At 36.2% G+C, this 26,619-nt stretch overlaps 1 pseudogene; it reads right to left on the minus strand.

The window, feature by feature from the left end:
• On the minus strand, nucleotides 5,482–6,489 carry Gm12666 (predicted gene 12666; annotated as a pseudogene).

Genomic DNA, 26,619 nt, shown 5'->3' on the forward strand with positions numbered 1-26,619 from the left:
TTGGGTTGGAAGTCGCTTTTATTAGATATTAGAATGGCTACTCCAGCTTGTTTCATCAGACCATTTGCTTGGAAAATTGTTTTCCAGCCTTTCACTCTGAGGTAGTGTCTCTCTTTTTTCCTGAGATGGGTTTCCTCTAAGCAGCAGTATGTTGGGTCCTGTTTGTGTAGCCAGTCTGTTAGTTTATGTCTTTTTATTGAGGAATTGAGTCCATTGATATTAAGAGATATTAAGAAAAGTAATTGTTGCTTCCTATTATTTTTGTTTTTTGAATTGGCATTCTGTTTTTGTGGCTGTCTTCTTTTTGGTTTTTTGAGGGAATACTTTCTTGATTTTTCTAGGGCGTGATTTCCATCCTTGTATTGGTTTATTTCTGTTATTATCCTTTGAAGGCCTCGATTTGTGGAAAGATAATGTGTGAATTTGGAAATGTCGTGGAATACTTTGGTTTCTCCATTAATGGTAATTGAGAGTTTGGCCGGGTATAGTAGCCTGGTCTGACATTTGTGTTCTCTTAGTGTCTGTATAACATCTGTCCAGGCTCTTCTGGCTTTTATAGTCTCTAGTGAAAAGTCTGGTGTAATTCAGATAGGCCTGCCTTTATATTTTACTTGACCTTTCTCCCTTCTGCTTTTAATATTCTCTCTTTATTTAGTGCATTTGTTGTTCTGATTATTATGTGTTAGGAGGAATTTCTTTTCTGGGCCAGTCTATTTGGAGTTCTGTAGGCTTCTTGTATGTTCATGGGCATGGCATTCTTTAGGTTTGGGAAGTTTTCTTCTATAATTTTGTTGAAGATATTTGCTGGCCCTTTAAGTTGAAAATCTTCATTCTCATCAATTCCTACTATCTATAGGTTTGGTCTTCTCATGGTGTCCTGGATTTCCTGGATGTTTTGAGTTAGGATCTTTTTGTGTTTTGTATTTTCTTTGATTGTTGTACCGATGTTCTCTATGGAATCTTCTGCACCTGAGATTCTCTCTTCCATCTCTTGTATTCTGATGCTGATGCTCGCATCTATGGTTCCAGATTTCTTTCCTAGGTTTTCTATCTCCAGCGTTGCCTCACTTTGGGTTTTCTTTATTGTATCTGCTTCCCTTTTTATGTCTTGGATGGTTTTATTCAATTCCATCACCTGTTTGGTCATGTTTTCCTGCAATTCTTTAAGTATTTTTTGTTTTTCCTCTTTAAGGTCTTCTACCTTTTTAGCTATGTTTTCCTGTATTTCTTTAAGTATGTTATTAAAGTCCTTCTTGATGTCCTCTACCATCGTCATGAGATATGATTTTAAATCTGGGTCTAGCTTTTCGGGTGTGTGTTGGGGTGCCCAGGACTAGGTGGGTTGGGAGTGCTGCTTTCTGATGATGGTGAATGGTCTTGATTTCTGTTAGTAGGATTCTTATGTTTGCCTTTCACCATCTGGTAATCTCTGAAGCTAGTTGTTATAGTTGTCTCTGGTTAGAGCTTGTTCCGCAGGTGATTAAGTTAGCCTTTATCAGCAGACCTGGGAGACTAAATCTCTCCTTAGTTTCAGTGGTCAGAATACTCTCTGCAGGCAAGCTCTCCTTTTGCAGGGACGGTGCCCAGATGTCTGGTGTTTGAACCTGCTTCCTTGCAGAAGTTGTGTTCCACTCACCAGAGGTCTTAGGATCCCATGGGGAATCCTGTGTGGGTCCTTGTGGGTGTCCAGAGACTCCGCAGGCAAGGAACCCCAGTGCTGGAGTGGACTGGAAGGGACTTGTGCCTCTGATCAGGCCGGGTTATCTTCTTCCCAAGTTAATGCAGTCTCAGGTCCTGCGAGATTGGATTGGAGCACACGCTGTATCAGGTATTTTTTCATAACAGTGCATGCTTAAAATGTCTTCTTTTAATTAGCCAAAATCAGAAACGAGTCTTGTGTGACAATGGCTATCCCAAAGTCTTCTTTAGTGAAAAAAAATACAAATAAAGTTACAAAAAATGTAATAAAATTATTTTGTCATATCTTTTTAGTCAATTATGAATTGTAAATATTTATATTGTCTCTTGTGTATTACCTAGATCATCTAACCCACAGTACCTGCTCCTGTCTGTGTGCATTCGCCAGGATTCATCATGTGATTATCTGAAATTACTACCAAAATCGTAACCTTTTCAATGATGAGTTTTTCTTCCCTAGTAAGTCATTAATTGAATCGGAAAACTATTAACTTGTCTTCCTTGTCAAAACCACTTATTCTCATGTATTGCTCTCTAGTAATATTTACTGCAAGCATAACATGCGTTTAACATAGTCCAGAGGCTGGTTACTTGTAAGTCTGATGAGATTCTTACTTTAAACCCAAAGGGATGATAAATAAAAATAACATACGCATGGTCATCTGTAAAGGTATAATATGGATGCTGTAAAAAATTGACCAACATAAACTGAATTTTGTTGATCTTAATTTTGATGGTAGTCCAAAATTAAAAAAAAAAATTCTGTCATACTTCTAGTCCTGTGAAATTAATACTTTATTGAGTTTTCAGAGATATTTTAGTGAGTAGAGAAATTTACAGAGTGGAGCAATCCAGGGGATTGCCCAGGACATCGAACTAAAATACCATTTCACCCTTCTTTGTCAGTTATATCCCCCATCTCCTAGTGCTATTGACTGTCTTGTTGAATTTCTTTTCTTGAGTTATCTTTTGAATATATTTCGTTTCTTTTCTCTTATACAATGCTAACAGAATAATTTATGTGTGGCCTGTGCAATTGCTGGATTCTAGTAGGCTCAAGGAATCATAACATTCATTACCTTTTTATGATGATATGAAAAATGATATGACAGTTAATATCAAATCTGGATATTGTAGTGCCTTCACAGTTTAATACAGTCAAATTTCAGCTTGCATCATAGTATATGTTCATCTATACATATGTGTTAGCATCAGCACAGCATTGGATACTGAGATAGAAACTGGGTAAATTTTAATGAGAGTTCCTCTTATGGATAAAACATGTTTGAGAAATAGAATTTTTATACAAAATTAATAATAATAATAATAATAATAATAATAATAATAATAATAAATAGTAATAAAATAATCTTTCTTCATATGTGAACTGAAGTAGTGTTCTAGTAGTTGAAAAATAGTGCTGGAGGGTGAGAAAAGGTATTGCAAATAGGCTTGGACAAATATTCTGTTTCCTGGTCTTAGGGGTCAGTCAGTCATCAAATAAAAACCACCTAAGATTTCCTATGGCTTCTTAGTGATCCATTACTATTCTGTTTTCCTTCCTTCCTTCCTTCCTCCCTTCCTCCCTCCCTCCCTCCCTTCCTCCCTCCCTCCCTCCCTTCCTCCCTCCCTCCCTTCCTTCCTTCCTTCCTTTCTTCCTTTCTTCCTTCCTTCCTTTCTTTTTTTCTTTCAATATGGCAACAACTGCTCTGACTCCATCAAAAAATGCATTGTACAGAGGGAATAACATGTTTATGAGTGATTTGAAGGTTAGTGACTAATGAGAATAATACCATATGATCCCAGTGCATAAAAAAGTTTAGATTTCTGCCCTTGTCTTGCTAATATATCACTTTTATAATACCTAAATGCAGTATAAGAATTTTGGGTGTACTGCAGGCTGGGTAATGGCTTAGCAGATAAGGTACTAACACCAAAGCCTGAGAAAGATGTTAGGAACCCACATAAAGATAGATAGAGATCACTGAATCTACAAAATTATCCTGTGTCCTCAACAAGAACACTATGTCATATGAACCCATACAGACAATCATTCATTTATACAATGCTAAACAAATCAATAGAAATAATAAATGCTTAGCTGAGAATCATTGGTCTTCAGCTTTCCCTAATGCATATATCTTCCTATTTTTTACCTCACCTATTGAATGCTTATGGATAATTTTACATTTCCATCTTTGTATATGATGAACATAATGCCATATAATTATCTTTATAATAACAGACTATCCTGAAGTAATTGATTTTAAAAGATGATGCTTTATCTGTGGTTCTGCCCATTATAATGGTCAGTGCTTGCTAATTGCTTCGTGTATCTCTTTTTCATGTGGGTTTGTAAGCATTGCTAAAATGGGGCTATCAGTTTGTGGCATGTAATGATTGTAGGAAAGATGTAAGCAAGCATAAACCTGCAAGGCTTATGAACTCCAAGGCTCAAAGTGGCATGGTGTTTCTTGCCCTCTGTTACATTAGGTAAAGGAGCCATTTGGCCAGCCAATTACAGAGTCATGAAAAGGGTGCAGATGGTAGAAGTCCTTGGAATCAGAATCACTACTTTTTTATCTACCTTAGAGTTAAAATGTCAGAGAGTTACTTTAGAAGATTAAATTCCATAGGTTTGCTAGATTTCAGGGTATGGCCACCTTGATGAAGTGCAGCTGCATAGATATTGCCTCCACTCTAGTAGAGTATAATGTACTTAATTATAAGTAATATATAACATTGACCTTAGACTAGGATAGCATAGTCTGGTTCACAGTTCAGATGGAAATACTCCACACTGATTTGCATAGGGGCTGCTTCAGCTCACACTCTGAACAGCAGTGACTGAAGGTTCCTCTTTACCCACAACTTTGTCAGCATTTATTAGCTAATTTCTTAGTGCTAGTCATGTGGCTACAGTGAGATGTGTTCTCTTGGTGGTGTCTTTACTTCACAGAGTTGTGTGGCTAAGGGTATTGCATATGTTTTAACATAATGGTTATTTTTCTTTTTTCTTGGTGAGTTGATATATGAATGTTAGGTGTGTAAGGTTTTATTTTTTAGGAGGAGGATGTACTGGAGATAACTGGTGAGTATGAAACGAGGTGAGTATGTAGGTAGCTCTAACTATCCTGGAACTCACTATGTAGACCAGGCTTGCCACAAACTCACAGCCATCCACCTGCCTATGCTTCTGAAGGGCTGGGATTAAAGGTTTTTACCATATGTTCTACATGTTTTATTTTTGTGATTCATTCTGTCTCTTTCTGTCTTTCTCTGTCTCTCTGTCTTTCTCTGTCTCTGTCTCTGTCTCTGTCTCTGTCTCTCTCTCTCTCTCTCTCTCTCTCTCTCTCTCTCTGTGTGTGTGTGTGTGTCTGTCTCTGTCTCTCTCTGTGTATGAGTACATTAGATACTAACCTTATTTGATAATATTCAGTGAACATTTTCATCTATCTGTAAGCTGCTCATGTTTTGATAGTTTGCTTTGTGGAAGTTTTAATATTTCATATACTTTCATTTGTTAGGCTTCAAGTTATTTCTTGTGTTGTTGGTGTCTTATTCATAATGTTCTTCATTATGCTGATATCATAAATATGTTTACCTCTGTTTTCATTTAGTAATTTCATCTTTTGTATTAGGAGTGTGGATCCTTTTTAACTGAAATTTTATAGAGTAGGAGATATATAAATCTACTTTGATTATTTTGAAAGTATGTCTCAGTTTTACCAATATGATTTCTTTAAGAAGCTGGTTTTTTGGACCTGTGTCAGTGGCCACTTACTTGGACAGCACTCTCAGTGGTATAACCTCCTCGCCCATCTTATGTCTCTCCTTGTGTTTCTTCATATGCTTCCTCTTCACCTTTGAGAGCGAGTCACCTTTTCTGTCTCCTGTCTCCTTCTCCTCCTCAGTAGAGCAGAATTCTAAGTCTAGAAAAAAGATTTCCGTAAGTCCGTTGTGTGAACTGGTTAAAACATTTGTAACCTTACTGCCATGCATGGTACCTCTGCTCTCCTTGGAGACCTCGGAAGCTGCTTGGCCGACGCCATCCTTCTGAGCCCTTTTCTTTGCTTTTGGCCTTGGGGGGAGGCAGTCTTCGTCCTCGGCGCTGCACCTCTCCCTCTTCCCTGCCCTGGCTTCAGGTAAGCTGGATGCTTCCACCTTGTCCTGCTTCTTCTTTTTCTTTGCAGGTTGCTTTGGAGCTTCCGGGGTTTCTGCTTCAGAGCCCTCAGAGGCCTTCCTTGGTCTCTTCCTGGCTTTACACACGCCCGAGCTGCTGCTGTCCACGGCCGACTCTTTGGCCTGCACACTCTCTTCCTTCTTTATTCTGCCTTTTTTCTTTTTCTTCTTTTTCTTCTCTTCTGTAACAACATAGTTTTATTATTTACAGTCATTAGTTTATTGTTTACTTGGCCACTCTAAGTAAGCACTCACCAGCTACTCGTAAGGAAGGGATGGGCTTGTTTTTCACTGTCTTGGGAAATATACCAGGCTTTCTAGGTGCTTCTTCTGGTGGGTTGTTCAGAAACTGAAAAGATTGATTGCAGAATTTGTTACTCTTGCTAACCCTGTGCTTTTTCTTTATTTTTCTTTACTTTTCAGGGTCCCACAGAAGTACTTACCTCAATGGCTTTTGCTGCTTGCTCTTTTGTTTCAAATTCCACAAAGGCAAATCCCTTAGGATCCCCAGTAGACTTGTAATGTGGAATACTTATGTAAACCACATTGCCACATTTCCCAAATACTCTCTCAATCCAGCTATGAGTAACATTTTTGGGGAGCAACTCCTGTAATAAATCATGGTATGAACATTTTAAAGTTCCTACATTTTACCAATAAATAAATGAATTATAAATAAATGAACTAGAATCAAAAAAAAAAAAAGAAGCTGGTTTTTTTGCCTTCCCACAATTATTTTTGTTATCTTTGTCAAAAATTAGGTGGCAATAACTGTGTGTAACTGTTTGTGGTTGTTTTGTTATTTGTTTTACTTATGTAAAGAGGAGTAGAAGAATATCTTTAGAGAATTAGTGGAAATAATCTCAAACTTGCATACCACGTTCAATAATATAGTCATTTTCATCATATCAATTCAGAAACATGTAAGGTCTTTCCATTACCTGGTATCTTCTTCTGCTTTTTCTTTTCAGTGTTTAAAGCTTTTATTGTAGAATTATTCTACCTCTTCGGTTAGGTATATAGATAGATTTTAATTTTTAAGAAAAATTTATTGGTATGTATTTCCATATTTGTCTCTGCAAGTTCATTAATGGTATATAGGAAAGATACTGAGTTTTGAAAACTGATCTTACAACTTTTCTGACAGGCCTGCATGTTTCAGAGTTTTCTGGTACAGTGTGGGATCATGCCATCTGTAAATAAATACAGATACTTGGCTTTTTTTCCCTGTTTTCTCTGTATCCTGCTTATTTCTCCTCCTGGTTTTATTGGTCTATGTGTGAATTTAAATGCTATATTCAGTAAGTTTGGAGAGAGTGAGCACCTTAACTTGTTCTTGATTTTACTTTGAAGGATGATGAACTTTGTCCTATAGAGATGATTAGGTAATTTCTGCCCTTTTATCTATGTGCAGAGTACATAAAATTCATTGATATGCATGTAGAAAGTCATGTTTTCATCCCTGAGATAAAATTGATTTATCTGTGATATATGATCACTTAAATCTGTCATTTTAATGTTTATTGTTTGGTAGTTTTATACACTTACATAATAAAGTTTTGACCATTTTGCCTCCCATTCTCCTCTCTCATCTTACTCCCATTGGACTACCTCTCAATGAATCCCTGTCTCATTTTGTGTGGTCCAATGGATTTAGTTACAACTACTGCCTATAATATGGGTGGGAATTTATTCAGTAGTCCAAGGGCAACTTAATGTGGCTATACTACCAGAGAAAATGATAGCCCACCCCCAACCAGCACTTCTTGACAATAGTCTCTCTAGGCAGGGTTTGTTGTAAAAGTTGTTCCTGATCCACAAGGAAATGTTGATGGGCCCGAACTGTGTTTTGAAATTTGACTTGCAAGTATTTTGTTGAATTATTTTTCATTTATGAATATGAGAGAAATTGTTGAGCACTTTCACATTGTGTCTTCACACAATCTAAAATTTTGGTATCCAGGTCTGATGGCTTGAATACAAATACCATAGGTTCATACATGTGGATGCTCCAGAACCATGACTGCATGCCTGTTGCCATGCTTCCAGCTCTGATGATAGGAACAAAGCCTCTAAAACTGTAAGCCAAGCCCCAATCCTTGCTTTTTCTTTCTTTTTTTAAAAAAATTTATTTTCTTATTTTCTTCATTTATATTTCAAATGCTATCCCTTTTCCTAGTTTCCTTTCTGGAATTCCCCTATACCTTCCCCCTGCCCTCTTCCCCAACACATCCACTCCTGCTTCCTGGCCCTGATATTTCCCTTTATTGGGGCATATAATCTTCACAAGACCTAGGATACATGCTCCACTATGTTCATAGCAGCCTTATTTATAATAGCCAGAAGCTGGAAAGAACCCAGATGCCCCTCAACAGAGGAATGGATATAGAAAATGTGGTACATTTACACAATGGAACACTACTCAGCTATTAAAAAGAATGAATTTATGAAATTCCTAGGCAAATGGAGGATATCTAGAGGATATCGTCCTGAGTGAGGTAACCCAATGCCCCCCCCCCCAAAAAAAAAACCCACACATGGTATGCACTCACTGATAAGTGGATATTAGCTCAGAAACTTAGAATACCCAAGATACAATTTGAAAAAGACATGAAACCCAAGAAGAAGGAAGACCAAAGTGAGGTTACTTCATTCCTTCTTAGAATGGGGAACAAAATATCCATGGAAGGAGTTACAGAGACAAAGTTCAGAGCTGAGACAGAAGGAAGGACCATCTAGAGACAGCCCCACCCAGGAATCCATCCCATAAACAACCACCAAACCCAGACTCTATTACATATGCCAACAAGATTTTGCTGACAGGACCCTGATATAGCTATCTCTTGTGAAGCTATGCCAGTGCCTGGCATATAGAAGTGAACACACACACCCTGGATAGAACACAGGGTCTCCAATGAAGAAGCTAGAGAAAGTACCCAAGAGCTGAAGGGTATGCAACCCTATAGGAGGAACAACAATATGAACTAACTAGTACCCCCAGAGATCATGTCTCTAGCTGCATATATAGCAGAGGATGGCCTAATTGGTCAACAATGGAAGGAGAGGCCCTTGCTTTTTCTTACAAGAGTCGCTATGCTGTGTTCATGGTCTTTCGTCACAGCAATATAACAATGATGACTATACTATATTAACACTGGCTTTTTAAAATGAGTTTGGTAATTTTTTCCCCTTTTTGTTTTGAGGAATTGTTTGCATTCTATTGTCATTGTGACTTAATAAAGCATTTAGTCAACAAAATTATTAACTTTTTCTTTGTGGATAATTTTAACTACTGTTTGGCCACATTTTTATGTGTCTATTTTGCTCATTTATGTGTGCCAGAATTTATTTTGTTATGTTTTATATGTTTAGTTATTTATTTCTTCCAAGATTTCTAGCAAATTAGAACAAGGTTTTAAATTATTTAATAACAAAATTTTGCATTATGTTAGTGGCTGTTGTAACAGTTCCTTTTTTCCTCTCCAAAGTTATTGAAGTTGGTCTTCTTTTCCTGTGATTGGTTTTGTATGAAGGTGTCAATTACGTTAATCTTTTCATAGAACCAATTGTTTTATTATTTTATCTCCTTTTCTTTTTATCTCTATCTAAATAATCATTCCACTGATTTTATTTATTGCAATCTGAATTTCAGATTAATTTCTTGTTTTATTTATCCATTAGAATTTTAAGGTACAGTATTTTTATTTTACTTGATATCTCTGATTTTTTAAATTTAATTTTAATTAATATATAATTATAAAGTTTACCTTTTATTTTTCTTCAACCCTCTATTGTCTATCAAATACATTCTCTCAAATATTTAAAGGACTCTTTTACTGTGATTATTAATTTTACTCCTCCCTACCCTGACTATGCACACACACCCTAATGCATTCATTTAGTGCTACAGATGATCAGCTAGGTACTGCTAGTTTTTGCATTAAAATGGAAATTATTTATTTTCTTTTTGATTTCTTTAATAACCTATTCCTTATTAAGAGGGCTTATTCACTTTTTTGATTGTAGCTTTTGTGGTTTCTCGTGCACTTGATTTCAACTTTTATTCCATTATGATCCAATACAAAGGAATGGCTTTTCTATATCCATATTATTCCTTTTATGAAGTATCTTACACATGGTTGATCTAATGAAGAGACTGCCCTTTTTTTCCTCTATTAGAAGAGGAATTATTCTCTTATTAAATTTATCAGTGCTGCTAAGGCATTTGTGGCCTTGCCAAATTTGTGTTCAAAGTAAAAGTAATCATTGCCCTTCAAGTTTTAGTTGCTTTTCTTGTTATTCTCTAAAAATTTCCTAAAAGTCCTACTTAAAGTATAGAGGGTTCATTTGTACTCACAATTAGAAGGGAACATACTTTGTGGCAAGGAAATAGAGATGACTTGCTCTTATATCAATTGATCGCATCCTGTCTCTAGCCAGGAAGAAGAGAGTAATCAATGTTCTTGCTCACATAACTTCTTAACATTCTTGGACGCCAGCCCAGGGAATAATTGCTTCTCTCTCTAGTGAGTGTGCACGCGCAAGTGTGTGTGTGCTTGTGTGTGTGTGTGTGTGTGTGTGTGTATTCTTACTTCAATATACTTGATCAGAGTAATCTCTCACAGATGTTGCCCTACTCTAATCTAATCTAACTAATCCCACATAGAAATACCTAAAATTTGTCTTCTATGTGATTCTAGTTTGGAACAAAATACTCACGGGAGGAAATTCAGAGGCAAGTGTTGAGTAGTGACTGAAGGAAAGGCCATCTAGAGACTGCTCCATTGCATATACAGTCACTAAACCCAAATACGATTGTGGATGCCAAGAAGTGCTTGCTGACAGGATCCTGATATAGTTGTCTCCTGGGAGACTCTCCCAGAGCCTGACAAATACTGAATTGGATGCTCGCACCCAATCATTGGGCTGAGGACGGCATCCCCAATGGAGGAGTTTTGAAGGAACTGAGAGGTTTGCAACCCCATAGGAAGAAGAACAATATCAAATAACCAGAACCCCCAGAGTTCTCAGGGACTAAACCACCAAGCAAAGAGTACACATAGAGTACACATGAAGGGACCCATGGATCTAGCAGCCTGTGTAGAGGATGGCCTTGTCTGACATCAATGGGAGGAGAGGCCCTCCCATTGGTCCTGTGAAGGCTAGATGCCCCAGTGTAGGGGAATGTTAGGGCGGGGAGTTTGGAGTGGGTGGGGTGGGAGGGGGTACACCTTCATACAAGCAGGGGTAGGAGGGATGGGATAGGGTGTTTCTAGAGGGGGAACTGGGAATGGGGATAACATTTGAAATGTAAATAAAGAAAATATCCAATATAGAAAGGAAAAATAATAAAATAAAATTTGGCAATAAATAGTGACTCTTACCACTGGGTATATCAACCTTGACTAATAGATATTTACCTTCAGGATTTAAATTATATTGTTCCATGTTTTCTTGTTTGCTTAGAAATTATATACAAGCTCTGATGGCATTAATATTTTTCAAACTTTTATATATTGGCTTTTTCTCTTAGGCCTTTTAATATTTACTCTTACCATATAGTTACAGTCTGAGTATGATATCTGGTAATACATATACTTAGTGTTCTAAATATTCCTCGTGTTTATTCATATCTTTCTATTATTTTAAATTTTTAATGTATAATTTTATTGAATAAATTATTGCCCATGGATTCTTAGGTTGAGATTCTATAACGTCTTCTAGTGTCCTAAGAATTTTGGGCCATGTTACATAATTTCCCCCTATATTGTTGACTGACTTTATTATTTACTAAGATTTGTCCTCAATGTGTGAGATACATTCTGCTTGGCTTTGTCTGTTAAATAGACTTTCTACTCTATTTTCATTTAGACAATTTCTGTTTGGGCTTTTCCATATCACACTTTGTTACATTTTTCCTTCATTGTGATTTCTCTTCCATTTTAGGAAACCTTGTATATATCTATGTCTTAGATACATTTACATACTTCATTTATATCATCATTTGAGTACCCTATTTGATTTTAAGGACATTGAAATCCTTTTGTGGATGTTGTTATTTCAAATATTTCATCCTCTGTGGATTATAGTACTGGTATATCTTTAACTTATGGGGATATACTGATTTTAAGTCACAATTATTATATTATTATTATTATTATTATTATTATTATTAATTTTCTTTTATGGTCCAGCCATTGGCCCCCTCCTGGTTTCCTCTTCCACTGTTCCTCATCCCATACCTCCTCCCCCCTGTCTCCAAGAGGGAGTTCCCCAACAAGGCCTCCCAACTAGGGACTCAAGTCTCTTGAGAAATAGGCCTGTCTTTTCCTGTAGTCTTCTGCTTTATATATGTGTGTATTGTGGGGTGAGGGTGGACTCGTACCGGTTCATATGCTGCCTGGTTGGTGGCTCAGTGTCTGAGAGATCTCAGGAATCTGAGTTAAGATGCTTTCTTTTATTTTTCTTTCTTTTCCTTTTCTTTTCTTTCTTAATTTTTCTGCCTCTCTCTCTCTCTCTCTCTCTCTCTCTCTCTCTCTCTCTCTCTCTCTCTCTCTCTCTCCTCCTATGCATCTGTTTGAATAGATGTATTGTTTACCATTTTTTTTATGTTCACTAAATTTTGGAGTCATGAAAATAGTCTTTTTCATGTGGGTTTATGTTTCTGACTACATTTTAATAAAAAAATGATTGTGGTAGTTTATATGATAATTTTGCAGTGGTCCTGGTGCTTATTTGTAATAAAAGAAAGTTAGCATTTTATTTTTATCCTTGATAGGAGTCAAAGACAGCTTTACTATACTATAGTATTGGTTATGGAAGTACTGTGTGTGTGTGTGTTTGAGGGGGGGGGGGTAACTGCATCACTATTTAAGCAGTGATAGGAGAAAGGTGTGGGTAATGTTCATCTTTCTCTCATCAGTAAAAAGCCAGGGAGTCCACAATGGCCTAAGTGAGCATGATAACTTTGCCTAAACTTTTGGACAGCTCTGGAGTGTGACTAATATATCCAATGACACCTCATAGAAGACAACTGATGTTTTAAATCTAGATGCTACTTTTTTCCTTTACTTACTATTACATTTATATCAGTTTTTAACTTAAAGTGATCTGAAGTCAACAAAGTATCATGACTCTTACTTGCCTGTGGAGAAATTCTAAGAATAAATGGAGAAGACAGACTCTTCTCTAGAAAGACCAGCACATTGTTGGGTTAATCCAGGTAAGGTATTGTCTAAGGAAAAATCAGTAGTATGTATGTCATGACATTTGTGTGTGTGTGTGTGTGTGTGTGTGTGTGTGTGTGTGTGTGTGACTTGTCTATGACTACTTTGGTAACAAGCACCTAGGGGAAGTAGAAAGGATGGACTATAATATTCCCTCTAAAATCTGGTTAGCAGTATAATTGATTGTGTTTTAGAATTTTAGAACCTTTTCTTTAACTCTGATACTCTGATATTAGAACTCTATTCATTCAGGTAATAAATACTTTGCCCAGATTTTTATTCTTCAATGTAGGCTCCACTCTAAGTGAAGGGTGATTAGCTTTTTATCAGCCTTGAATTTATATAGATCAGGCCTCCTTATATTATCCTAATTGTATGTTGGTAATTCCCCAACCTTATTTTAAAAACACAGAATGAAGTATTATAAGCCAAGCCATAAACAGTGAAATTATAGGTCATAATATCATAGTGTGGAAATACATATTTGTCTAAGAAAACAATAGAAAAATGCAGTAATCTGTTCAATTCAAAGTCATTCTGGGTAACATGGTAAGACTGTGACTCACAATAAAAACTGAAAAAACTCTAGCATATGCAATGCCTTAGATTTAATCCTCAGTGAAAATACAGACAAATATGCATAGGCATATGGATGAAGCACAAAAGAAAGTTTCATGTTCAAGGAATACTATCTGATATATACATATGTGAATGTATTTTAATATAAGCAATAATGTTTCCAAAGTTTTCAAACAGTGTTAATTAAATAGTCAGCAGATATCTAAAATATGGGTACAAGAAAGTAAAGTTATGGGGAAAAGAAATTATTTTTTATTTGAGACAGGAATCATATTTTCTACACTAAATGCTTCATTTAGCAGTATTTTTATCAAATAATGTTATATTTTATATCTTAGATAATTAAGGTAGATAATTTGTTAAATATTTGAATTTACTAAATCCAATTCAAATATATCCTTTCTCTTAGCATGTTTTTTTTTTTTTGTTTTGTTGTTGTTGTTGTTGTTGTTGTTGTTTTGAGAAAGGGTTTTTCTGTATAGCCCTGGCTGTCCTGGAACTCACTTTGTAGACCAGACTGGCCTCGAACTCAGAAATCCACCTGCCTCTATCTCCCAGTGCTAGGATTAAAAGCGTGCACTACCACTGCCCGGCATATTTTTTAATTATATATTGAGAAAGTTGAATTTAATAATATAATTAACTTTTTCCTATAATAGTTTTCCTTTTTAATTTAGAATATATAAATTCCAATTCAGTAGTCTGCCAAAACCACTAGCACTTCATTATGGAAATTTGGTAAAGCAGGGTTCCAAGTAAAACTTTATTGCTCAAATTTCCGACATATCCTTTACCTATACCCTATTCCCGAAAGGTATCATTTTTGAGTTGGACTTGTGAATGCTTCCATATTAAACTAAGTCTAGAATCTATCCCTTTGACATCAGTCTAAAGTTTAATATGTCATACAACTCTTACTCTTGAAGTGTCAGTACTTTCTACCAGTTACCGCTTGAGAGTCAGTCATTAAGAGGCAGAGATCTGAACATCTGCCCGTGTTTCATTGAAGCAGGCTATTCCAAATAACCTCCCTAACCCAAAGTTCAGCAGGTGAAGCAAACTGTGATTTATATCCAAGAATTTTTGTTTTGTTTTCATTTTTTTTCAACAAAGGCATTCTCTGACTGTACTGTCAACAACTGCTTGTATTGCATTAATCAGACCTTAATTAACAAGGAAGAAAGGTGATAATTTACATATATTTCAAATTGACACATTGTACTTTATTTAGCAAATGAGACCTGTCAGGCACTGCCAGTGATGCTTAGATTGAAGACATAGTGTCGAAAATATGTCTTCCACCTGCCTGTGCCTTTGTAGGAGGGAGCTTTCACTGTGTTTACACAGGGATCATTAGACGTACCTCATGCTAAGCTTTCATGAATCTTTGAATAAGAAATGCTTAAAGGTCATCAGGTATGAAATATTTTATAATGACACACTGCCACAAGGCATGAGAAACTGTGATTTATTCTCCAAAGTAAACTCCAAAAGGAGAGAAAACTGCACCAGCCTCCAGAACTATTTCATATCCACTGAAAAGAGGAGAGACAGTTCAAGTTATGAGCACAGAGGTTAGGATAACTTGATCTATCCAGTGCCAAGGTGCAATTTAAGCAAGAGTTACAACCGACTATAAGAGATGACCCCTTTAGTTTGTTACTCACTACCAGCTTCTGAGAAACAATAATTGACTATGAGAAATAGAATAGGGAATAGTTTAGGAATTTTACCTAAGCAATCTGCTTATTCTGTAAAATAAAACTGATAACAACAATTAATTTGTCCTGTATTTATCTTTTATTAAATGTACAGTTGAAAGTTAGTTTTCACCCTAAACGTAAGAGAGTTGAGAAACAAGAAAAGTCAGCTAACATGATATATAATTATCACAGCGTTAGTGAGGTAGGGAAAAAAACAAGCAAGTGTTCAAGATTAATGTGAGCAACACTGTGAGATGATGTTTCAAAACAAAGTGAAGAAACAAAACTCAAACCAATGAAGAATGTAAAACATAAAAGTAAACTAAAACTGGATGCTTTCATTCTACTCTCTGAAACATACTGCTTTGAAATTTATTATTATATATATATTCAGGTCACAGATTAAGCATGACAATGAGGAAATCCAATAGACACCATTCTAACCTGTTTAATTGCCTTGGACCACTCAATAGAACATAGTAGGCATATGACAGCATGCACATCCTGCACATGAGAGCGCTGGTGTGATGACTAAACATGCTGCAGTTAGCATGTTTCAAAGTGTGTAGCAATTCTCCCTTCTACTCTAAAGCCACCTTTCATCCCAGGACATCTGTACTATTGGAATAGTTGAAGTAGTTCGAATTACACTGCTTGTGTTCCTCCACTAACTTTCAACTTCCTATTCACCTTTATTCTTTCATTGCTTAGCAGAATATTTGGTGCAAGGAAACCTCTTTCAATACTTGTTCATCAAACAAGGCTAAATTTTGTTCCAACATCAGGATGCTGCTTCTTGCTAAAATCTTAATCTTAAATGTATGACCTGGAAATGTATACAGACATGGGTGTGAGCGCCATAATGTGTAATTTATAAGCTATGTCTAAAATGGTCATGATTGTGAAAATATAATGTGTATGAACACTATATTGATATTGTAGAAATTATGCTAACGTATAACCAAGAAGATGGAATATAAATGAGTGAATGATGCAGAAGAGCCGAACTCACTATATCCTGGAACAAAGTTCCTTCATTTTACCATATCATTGATTGATATGTATTGAGTGTATTGAACTAACTGGAAACTATGCCACTTACATGTTAAGGCCAAATTCGATTAGTCACAAAATGGCACTGAACAAATCATCTTAAATGTAAAGATCTTGTAGTCTTGGCAGTCTTGAGTTTTAACTTCTCAGACATGTTGATTAAAGCATATTACAAATAAATTACAGTCACCGCTGCCTTGTTCATTAATCAGTAGAAATCATGATCTTATAATCTACCCTTACAATGGATTTAATATGACTGGATTCTCTTTAGTGAGAAAAAAATTATTAGTGTTCACTGTTAATATGGCAGTAGAAAGCAGGCTCTTGCTCACTTGCAATACATACACTTTATGCTTTTGGTAATAAATTCCAGATATGAGAGTCAAGATCAAATTATCTTTTCTAATGACTGCTTATACTTCAAAAAGGAACTTCTTTGCCTGAAAATGTTTTACTTTTGTTTATTTTTTATAGTGCTACGTAGTTTTAATAATTTTACCTTCCCTTTTCCCCTCTACACCCTCCCATATATAGCATCTCTCGCTCCCTCACCTCAAATTTATCGACTCTTTCTTTAATAATTGCCATTGCATACATAAATATAATATATATTTCTGAATACAACCTGCTGAATCTACAGAATGTTACTTGTATGTGTATTATCACAATTGATCATTTGCCTCTGGGTAAACAATTTCTCTGCTCTTCCTTTAAGAGGAACTGCTCATAGCTTTACTCGGTTGTTTATAATTGTTTCTGTAGGGTTGAGGCCTCATAAGCTTTACCTTATCCAGCTTTGTATGATTGTGGATGTCATCCTTGTAATACAACCACTTAAAAAGATTTTAAAATGCATCCATAAACAATATAAAGAACAATAGTCAACCCAAAATCTATTTATTTAGTTCTGTGTCCTAATCTTCTATGCTTTGGGTTATTTTCTTATTAGTTATCATTTCAAAATATGTATTTTTTCACTCTGGAGTTTGTATTGTAGCCTCTAATACCCTTTGGCCATACAAGATAGAATTACTATCGCTGATTCTTGATGGACACAGAGTTTCTATTATATCAATTTAAAATTTCCCCTTATTTTTCAGGCCTTACTGTAATAACAGTGCTTTGTTTATGAGATGGTTGATACTGTAAAGAGTTTCTGAGATAAGAGTTTGACATAGGCCAAATTCAAGAGATATGAGACTGGACTATTTCCTGGTAATAAATTCCAGTTTCTCTCCAAGGTGTTTTGGTATGTCTGTCTGAACAGCACATTTGAAAGACTCATGGATCTACAGACAGACTGTGCCTCCTTACTCATGTTCTCTTAACAGGCTTTTGAAGAGGTTCAACTGAGGACTAAGTCTACATGACACAGAGACAAGGCTTCAGGGAGTCAAGTGATGTTATGGTTAATTCAGTTTAGGTACTTCTGAGATGGCTCAGCAGGTTGTGTTCATTCCTATCAATCCTGGAATAGCAACCGTCAATCTTTTCTAAATAAAGATATCCTTCAAGTGATCAGACCATTTCAAGACATATTTTTCCAGCAAGATTTGTCATATCTAATTAAAAAATGTGGCAATGGAGATAAGTTGGTAAAAAAAAGAAGGAATAACATAAAAGCAGCTATAGAAACACAGCTTGGCATACTGTGTATATTGGAAACAGGCTCTAAAATATTATATTGTCCTCTATTAAATGAAATGAGTAAAGATGGGCTGGATAGACAGCTCATTCAGAAAAGGTACATGGCACACTAGCTTGATGACCTGATTTCCATCCACTGAATTCACAAGAGACATGTCATATGAGCTGTATACACAAGCACACACACACACACACACACACACACACACACACACACACACACACACTAATTGAGTAAAGTCATTATGAAGGAGCAAAGCAAAAATAATGGTAAACTGCTCACAAGGATAAAGTGAACTTGAAAATATGAAACAATAAGAAATACTATTATAAATAGACTAGAGTTTATCAGTCCACACATATCTATGTACGAATAAATAAATGACTCCAAGTGAGAGAAAAATATTGAAAAGGTGAAAACAAGCTATGGCCTACAAAGGACTCAATAAAAATATTCATGCATGTTTACTCATTTGGGGTCAAAGGGACATGCCCAGCCATATTTGCAGGAAGCAAAGTTAAGTAGCATTTTGCCACTTTTCACATCACTCAGTACTGTCACAGAGTCTTATACAGTCATTGTTCCAGGGACCATTCGTCACAAAACAAGTCTCAGTGGCTATTCAAATTCCTTTCTACTACAAGATGAGACAAATCCCACAAATCAAAATAATTGTGATGTATGAAAAGCCATGATTAGGAGCTTTATCAAAGACTTAAATATGCATAATGAAGAGGAGAAAAATCTAAAAAATTGATACCTAAGTATCCCATGGAAATTAACAAAGTGTAAACTAGTCAAAGGAACGTTGATAGCATAATAACAAAATAGATAAGAGTTAATGGAAATATTTTTCCCTTCATGATTCGTCATATACTATGAAAAGTGGCAAGACAGATATGCAGAAAGTAAAGAGAATCTTCAAAGGCAGTGCATTTTACATGTTACTATAATTTGTAAATCTCTGCAAAGATAACTTAATAAAAAATGGAGAAAATAAAATAGCCTGAACTGAAGAGCTGTCAAGAATATTATAAAAATCTTTATTGTCTTTTATTGAAAACTGAACACATTTTTAGTGAACTATAACTGATGAAAGTAAGATTAAAATAGAAACTTTAAAGAATCCCATAACTAATTTATTTGAATGCATACTTAAACACTTATTAACTTAAAACCTCCTAATTACAAAGGGGTGAATTTTACAAACAGAATAGCATCTACAAATGTATATATATATATATATATATATATATATATATATATATATATATATATATATATATATAAATGTATGTATGTCAGAGACAACCCCTGTTCCAGTTGTTAGGCATGTGCCTGAAGATCAAGATGCACATCTCTTATATCCGTGTAGGGGACCTATATCTGTCACATGTGTGCTCTCTGGTTGGTGGTCAGTCTCTGTGAGCCCCTATGGACCTAGGTTATTTGATTCTGTAAGTTTTCTTGTGGTGTCCTAGACCTCTATGGCTCTTTCAACCCTAACACCCTCTCTTCCATAGGATTCACTGAACTCTGTCTAATGTTTGCCTGTGGGTTTCTTTTCTTTCAGGTATGACAGAATGTTGAGTCTTACCTTTTCTGAGTAAAAAGATTCCTGGGAGCTGAGAGACTCTCAGGACTGAAAGGGAGGGACCTTAGATTCAATGCTTTACAGTGGGGAGAGGGAACTTGTAGAGCTCACCTCCAGCAGAAAGACAGGACATCCAATGAGGGATGGCATTGCTCTCCCACAGTAAAAACTCTGATCCAGAATTATTCCTGTCTGAAAGAATTATAGGGATGGAAATGAAGAGGAACCTGAGGAAAAGAAGGCCCAGCAACAGGCCCAATTGGCATCCAGCTCAAGGGGACACCCCAAGGCCTGACTCGATTACTGAGGCTATGCAGTGCTCACACAAAGGGACCTATCATGACTGCCCTCTGAAAGACCCAACAAGCAGCTGAAAGAGTCAGATGCAGATATTTGCACCCAACCAATGAACAGAAGCTATTGACCCCTGTAGTTGAATTAGAGAAAAGCTGGAAGCTGAAGAAGCCAGCTACCCTGTAGGAGGACCAGCAGTCTCAACCTGGACCCCTGATATCTCTCAAACACTGGATCACCAACCAGGCAGCATACATCAGCTGATATGAGGCCCCCAACACATATACAGCAGAGGACTGCTGGGCCTGGGTTCAGTCAAAGAAGTTGCAGATAACCCTCAAGAGATTGGAGGCCCCAGGGAGTTTAGAGGTCTGGGGGATGGGGGTAGGAACACCCTCATGGAGACAGGAGGACAGGAAGGAGGTATGAGATGTGGAATAATCAGAGGGAGGACTGGAAGGGGAAAAAAATCTGTAGTATAAAGTATATAAATAATTTTAACACAAAAGAAAGCAACGTGTAAGAATAAGAAAGAAAACTAATAAACTGAAAATTTTCTTATAAATATTGTATAAATGGAAACTTTAAAATAAGTTTATATATAATAATTAAGCTTCATAAATGAATCAGTGTTGTATTTCCACAGACCAAAAAAAAAAAAAACCAATTGTTTGTACAATGAAACTAAAATTAATTAAAAAATATTTATTAACATTGTGTGACAATTATATTTTTGTGTTGTACATTTAGTTGTGAAAATGCTACAATATGTATAGAGATATCAATAGAGAGGCTTCAGGAGTCAGTTCTGTAACTTATTCCATTGTAAAGAATATTGGAATAAATTCAATAAAACCTATGCAGGTCAACTACTTAGAAAACTGAAAATAAGAGTTGTAAGATAAGACTATATACATGAATAAAAGAATATTTGTATTTCTTAATTGAAAATCTCAATAGTGAAAAGATCAAAGCAAATTCAAACCAAGTCCTGTGCTGTTTTTTTTGTTTTGTTTTGTTTTGTTTTGTTTTTTTCTGGGCTGACATTCATTATAAAATTTAGAGGAAAACAAGAGTGCCAACAGCAGCCAAGTCCAGAAAATGTGTAGGGAAGGCTTACTCTCAAAGCTATTGGAAATTAATAAAATATTTTCATGATAACACATTGGGGTTTCATGATTTTTTTAAAAAGTAGATCAAATGAAAGATTTCAAAAATAGGCAAGGGGGACCGTTGATTTGCCCAAGGAGTATAGACACTGTGGGCAAGCCTGATGACCTCATACAAGGAACCCACATGGTGGAAGGTGAGAATTGATTTTTCCATATTCAGTCTCAGAAAATAGATGCATACATGCATGCATGCACACGCAAATGAATAAATGTAATTTTAAAAATCAAGGTAGAGTTTTATGATTTCCACGAACATAATTTAATACAGAGTACCAAAACCAAGGGGGAAAGTTCGCTCTTTATGATAATTGTGTTAGGACAACTACAAACTCATAATAATGAAATCTGACATCAAAACCTGCAGTCCATTTGGATATTTAAGACAAATATTTTAGAAGAAAATATGGAGCATGACCTTAGATTAACGGTGTGTTTTGCAGGAGTCCCTCATTTTCCTGCTATACTCTATAAGGATTTAACCTGTTTCAACATGTCTTGAGCATGACTTGTATACAAACCTTATTACGTACGTATTGTCAGAGGTCATGTTAGTTAACTTCTTTCCTGGGTATATTCATAAATAGAGATTACATTTAATTAACAGAATGATTACATTTTCCTTCTCAACTTTTATTTTTTAATAATACTACAAAAGTATGACTGTTAGCAAATCATTTGCTCCAATTTATATTCCATTAAGTAAATTTTCTGTAAAGAAAACATAATTAGGCTTAACTTCAAAGTTGTTTTGCTCTCATGATCCACATGTACTTGCCTAGGATTTTCTGCAGTGTAAATTGGCATAATGTAATTCTTCTGATAAAATTTATGTCAACATCTTTAGAGTTAATCTTAATTACATTTGAATACCAAAATCTATATTTTCCTTGGAATTGTAGATGAGGAAACTAAGTTAAAATACGTCTGATTATTAAAACAGAGGGAACTCAGAAATTTAAAACTTCTTTTGCTTTCATGTTTCTTAAACACATACATATGTACATATATTCAAAAGAGTTAAGCCAAAATGTATTACAGAAAATAATAAAACAAATAAGAAATATGATGAAGACCTGATCCCACCATAAATGATACAACTACCATGGATGAGGTCGCAGAAAGTTGAAAGTTAGGAAATGGCAATATACTCCGTAGTTCTGAATTGTAGAAAATTAAAAGTATATTTCTGGTTCCAGCTGCTTCACTTTAAAGTCATCCAAATAGTCCAGTAACTCTATGATCTTATATTTAATGATATCTAAGAAATTGACAGGAAAACTATTTGCCATCTACAAGTTTTTCTTTCAGTTCTATCTTTCATTTCATTTTTAAACAATTCATTTCTGTTATCTTTTGTTATAAAATTTACTTACCATTATTCAATAGCACATGTTCATTATTTCAAAGTGTTTGCATTTCTATAGAGACGGACCTTCAGTTTTTTTTAATTTTTCTTTTTTTTAAATTGGATATTTATTTACATTTCAGCTGTTAACCCCTTTCCAAGTTTCGCCTCCAGATAAACCCCTATCCCATTTTCCCGCCCCCTGCTTCTATGAGGGTGCTCCCCTATGTGCCCATGTACTTCTACCTCACCATCCTAGCATTGCCCAACACTGGGGCATGGAGCCTTCACAGGACCAAGGGCCTCCTCTCCCATTGATGCCAGATAAGGCCATCCTCTACTACATATGCAGCTGGAGCAGAATCTGTGCTTTCCATCTCTGTCTTGATTCTCAGACATTTTTGTGCTAACCTTGATAGATTTCACAGTTTTAATTCCTGACCTTAAAGTTTCTAATTAGTAAAGTTTTGCATAGGATTTGAATACTGCTCTTTAGGAATAGAGGGCATTTCCTCTCCCAGTATGCACTAACCTAATCTAATATTTCATAGATTATTTTTGCTATCTTACTGAAATCAACTATTTCTCTATCCTAATTTGGTTTTAGATAAAAAACTTGATTGTCCCCATATCTGAGAAGAAGCTAATAATTGCTAAAGTACTTTAAATCTGTTGAAGGCACATTCACTACCAGGAATCACATTAAAATTGAGCCAAAAACAGAAAAAACACTATTGTAGCCAGGAATCATTGTGCTATAAAATGGAACATCATGTTCAAAACAACCAGAAGTATTCCTTCACAAATACAGTGGTTTTCCCCTCCCAATTGCACTCAGTTTCTAAAACTGTGGGAAAGAGGGGCAGCAGAAGCCACGTCCCCAGCACTTCACTCCTCCGGCTTGGATCCTCAGGTCCCTTCTTATCAAAGAGTTTCACGTCCACACCTTCATAGGTGTCCCTTGTGTCACAGACTTTGTGGACTTTATTCCCTCCCCCCGCCCCGGTGGATTTTGCCTTAGCAAATGTCAGAGCTCCTTGGAGGTGGCCATCAGATCTTCCTCTAGTTATTGTAGAAGCTAGAATGGTTCAGAGGTAAAATTTCATAGTTGTTCAGGTTACTTGTCAATCACCTCCTTGTTTCCTTTTAAGATCTTGCAGGTATCTTTTCTCTCACACTGATGAAATACTTGCAGTGCAAGCACTACCTACCTTGTCTTTCTGCCTTGATACTTTATATCTTCCTGCAGCATTTTAAGTAGAAGAGTGCCCTGCATTCCCCTTTATAGGAGCCGATTTGAGCAACTGGTTGCTAATCAGCAGTGATTTGCATTCTATGAGTTAGAAAATGTTTGCTGCTTATTTCTAGAGTTCACCAACTCAGTAGGTCCATATAGGGTAAAGAACACCCAGAATTATTTCCTCCTCCACCCTCTCCCCCTCTCCTTCTCTTTTCCTCCTCTCTATTTCTTTCTATTTGTGCTTTTGATACTGATAGCTTGTTGAGCAGATTAGGATATCCCAGCATGAATTCTTTTTTTTTTTTTTAGCTTTGTAAACATTTATTTTTTTTTATTACGTATTTTCCTCAATTACATTTCCAATGCTATCCCAAAAGTCCCTCACACCCCCCCACTCCCCTACTCACCCATTCCCATTTTTTGGCCCTGGCGTTCCCCTGTACTGGGGCATATAAAGTTTGCCTGACCAATGGGCCTCTCTTTCCAGTGATGGCCGACTAGGCCATCTTTTGACACATATGCAGCTAGAGTCAAGAGCTCCAGGGTACTGGTTAGTTCATAATGTTGTTCCACCGATAGGGTTGCAGATCTCTTTAGCTCCTTGGATATTTTCTCTAGCTCCTCCATTGGGGGTCCTGTGATCCATCCAATAGTTGACTGTGAGCATCCACTTCTGTGTTTGCTAGGCCCTGGCCTAGTCTCACAAGGGACAGCTATATCACGGTCCTTGCAACAAAGGCTTGCTAGTGTATGCCATGGTGTTATCATTTGGAGGCTAATTATGGGATGGATCCCTGGATATGGCAGTCTCTAGATGGTCCATCCTTTTGTCTCAGCTCCAAACTTTGTCTCTGTAACTCCTTCCATGGCTGATTGTTTCCAATTCTAAGAAGGAGCAAAGTGTCCACACTTTGGTTTTCGTTCTTCTTCAGTTTCATGTGTTTTGCATCTTGTACCTTATATCTCGGTATACTAAGTTTCTGGGCTAATATCCACTTATCAGTAAGTACATTCCACTTGAGTTCTTTTGTGATTGGGTTACCTCACTCAGGATGATGCCCTCCAGGTCCATCCATTTGCCTAGGAATTTCGTAAATTCATTCTTTTTAATAGCTGAGTAGTACTCCATTGTGTAAATGTACCACATTTTCTGTATCCATTCCTCTGTTGAGGGGCATCTGGGTTCTTTCCACCTTCTGGCTATTATAAATAAGGATGCTATGAACATAGTAGAGCATGTGTCCTTCTTACCGGTTGGGACATCTTCTGGATATATGCCCAGGAGAGGTATTGCGGTATCCTCCCGTAGTACTATGTCCAATTTTCTGAGGAACCGCCAGACTGATTTACAGAGTGGTTGTACAAGCTTGTAATCCCACCAACAATGGAGGAGTGTTCCTCTTTCTCCACATCCTCTCCAGCATCTGCTGTCACCTGAATTTTTGATCTTAGCCATTCTGACTGGTGTGAGGTGGAATCTCAGGGTTGTTTTGATTTGCATTTCTCTGACGATTAAGGATGTTGACCATTTTTTCAGGTGTTTCTCAGCCTTTCAGTATTCCTCGGGTGAGAATTCTTTGTTCAGCTGTGAGCCCCATTTTTTAATGGGGTTATTTGATTTTCTGATGTCCACCTTCTTGAGTTCTTTATATATGTTGGATATTAGTCCCCTATCTGATTTAGGATAGGTAAAGATACTTTCCCAATCTGTTGGTGGTCTTTTTGTCTTACTGACGGTGTCTTTTTCCTTGCAGAAACTTTGGAGTTTCATGAGGTCCCATTTGTCAATTATCGATCTTACAGCACAAGCCATTGCTGTTCTATTCAGGAATTTTTCCCTGTGCCCATATCTTCGAGACTTTCCCCCAGTTTCTCCTCTATAAGTTTCAGTGTCTCTGGTTTTATGTGAAGTTCCTTGATCCACTTAGATTTGATCTTAGTACAAGGAGAGAGGAATGGGTATATTCGCATTCTTCTACATGATAACAACCAGTTGTGCCAGCACCATTTGTTGAAAATGCTGTCTTTTTCCACTGGATGGTTTTAGCTCCCTTGTCGAAGATCAAGTGACCATAGGTGTGTGGGTTCATTTCTGGGTCTTCACTTCTATTCCATTGGTCTACTTGTCTGTCACTATACCAGTACCATGCAGTTTTTATAACAATTGCTCTGTAGTAAAGCTTTAGGTCATGCATGGTGATTCCACCAGAGGTACTTTTATCCTTGAGAAGAACTTTTGCTATCCTAGGTTTTTTGTTATTCCAGATGAATTTGCAGATCCCAGCATGAATTCTTGACCCTCTTCTCTTTACTTACCAAGTGCTCCACAGAGATTTGGTTATAGTTATATAGTATGCCCTAGTTTTGATTGTATCAGTGAATTTGCATGTATCATCATATTATATCCGTATGTACAGGGTTTCATTCAGTAGTATCAGGCCAGAAAGACAGTCTCTGGACCTTATCCTGATCTTACAAGCCCAAAATGTGCACTCAGCTTTAATGCTGTATTTTTTATCATAGCATTCCATATATTTGGTCATTTGTCAACCAACCACTAATTTTAAAGTATCTATTTTTATTACGCATGAAATGCTATTAAAACTCCAAATAGAAAATTATCACTTAAAATAGTGAATAATTTATTATGCAAAGTATTTTGAGCCAAATTATATATATGTAATGATAAACACTATTTTGATTAATAGGTTAAATTGCCCTTTTCTTTTAATTCATATTTTCTATATTAAATTTATTAAGAAATACTTCAGAATTTAATTAATGTTTAACATGGAAAATTGTGTTTAGTAATTGACTTAATTTTTTTACTAATTGGTTACATATTAAATCCTCATTTTCATAGAGCACTGCTCATTACCAAG

This window comes from Mus musculus, chromosome 4 (genome assembly GCF_000001635.26).
Source record: "Mus musculus strain C57BL/6J chromosome 4, GRCm38.p6 C57BL/6J".
NCBI classification, from domain to species: domain Eukaryota; kingdom Metazoa; phylum Chordata; class Mammalia; order Rodentia; family Muridae; genus Mus; species Mus musculus.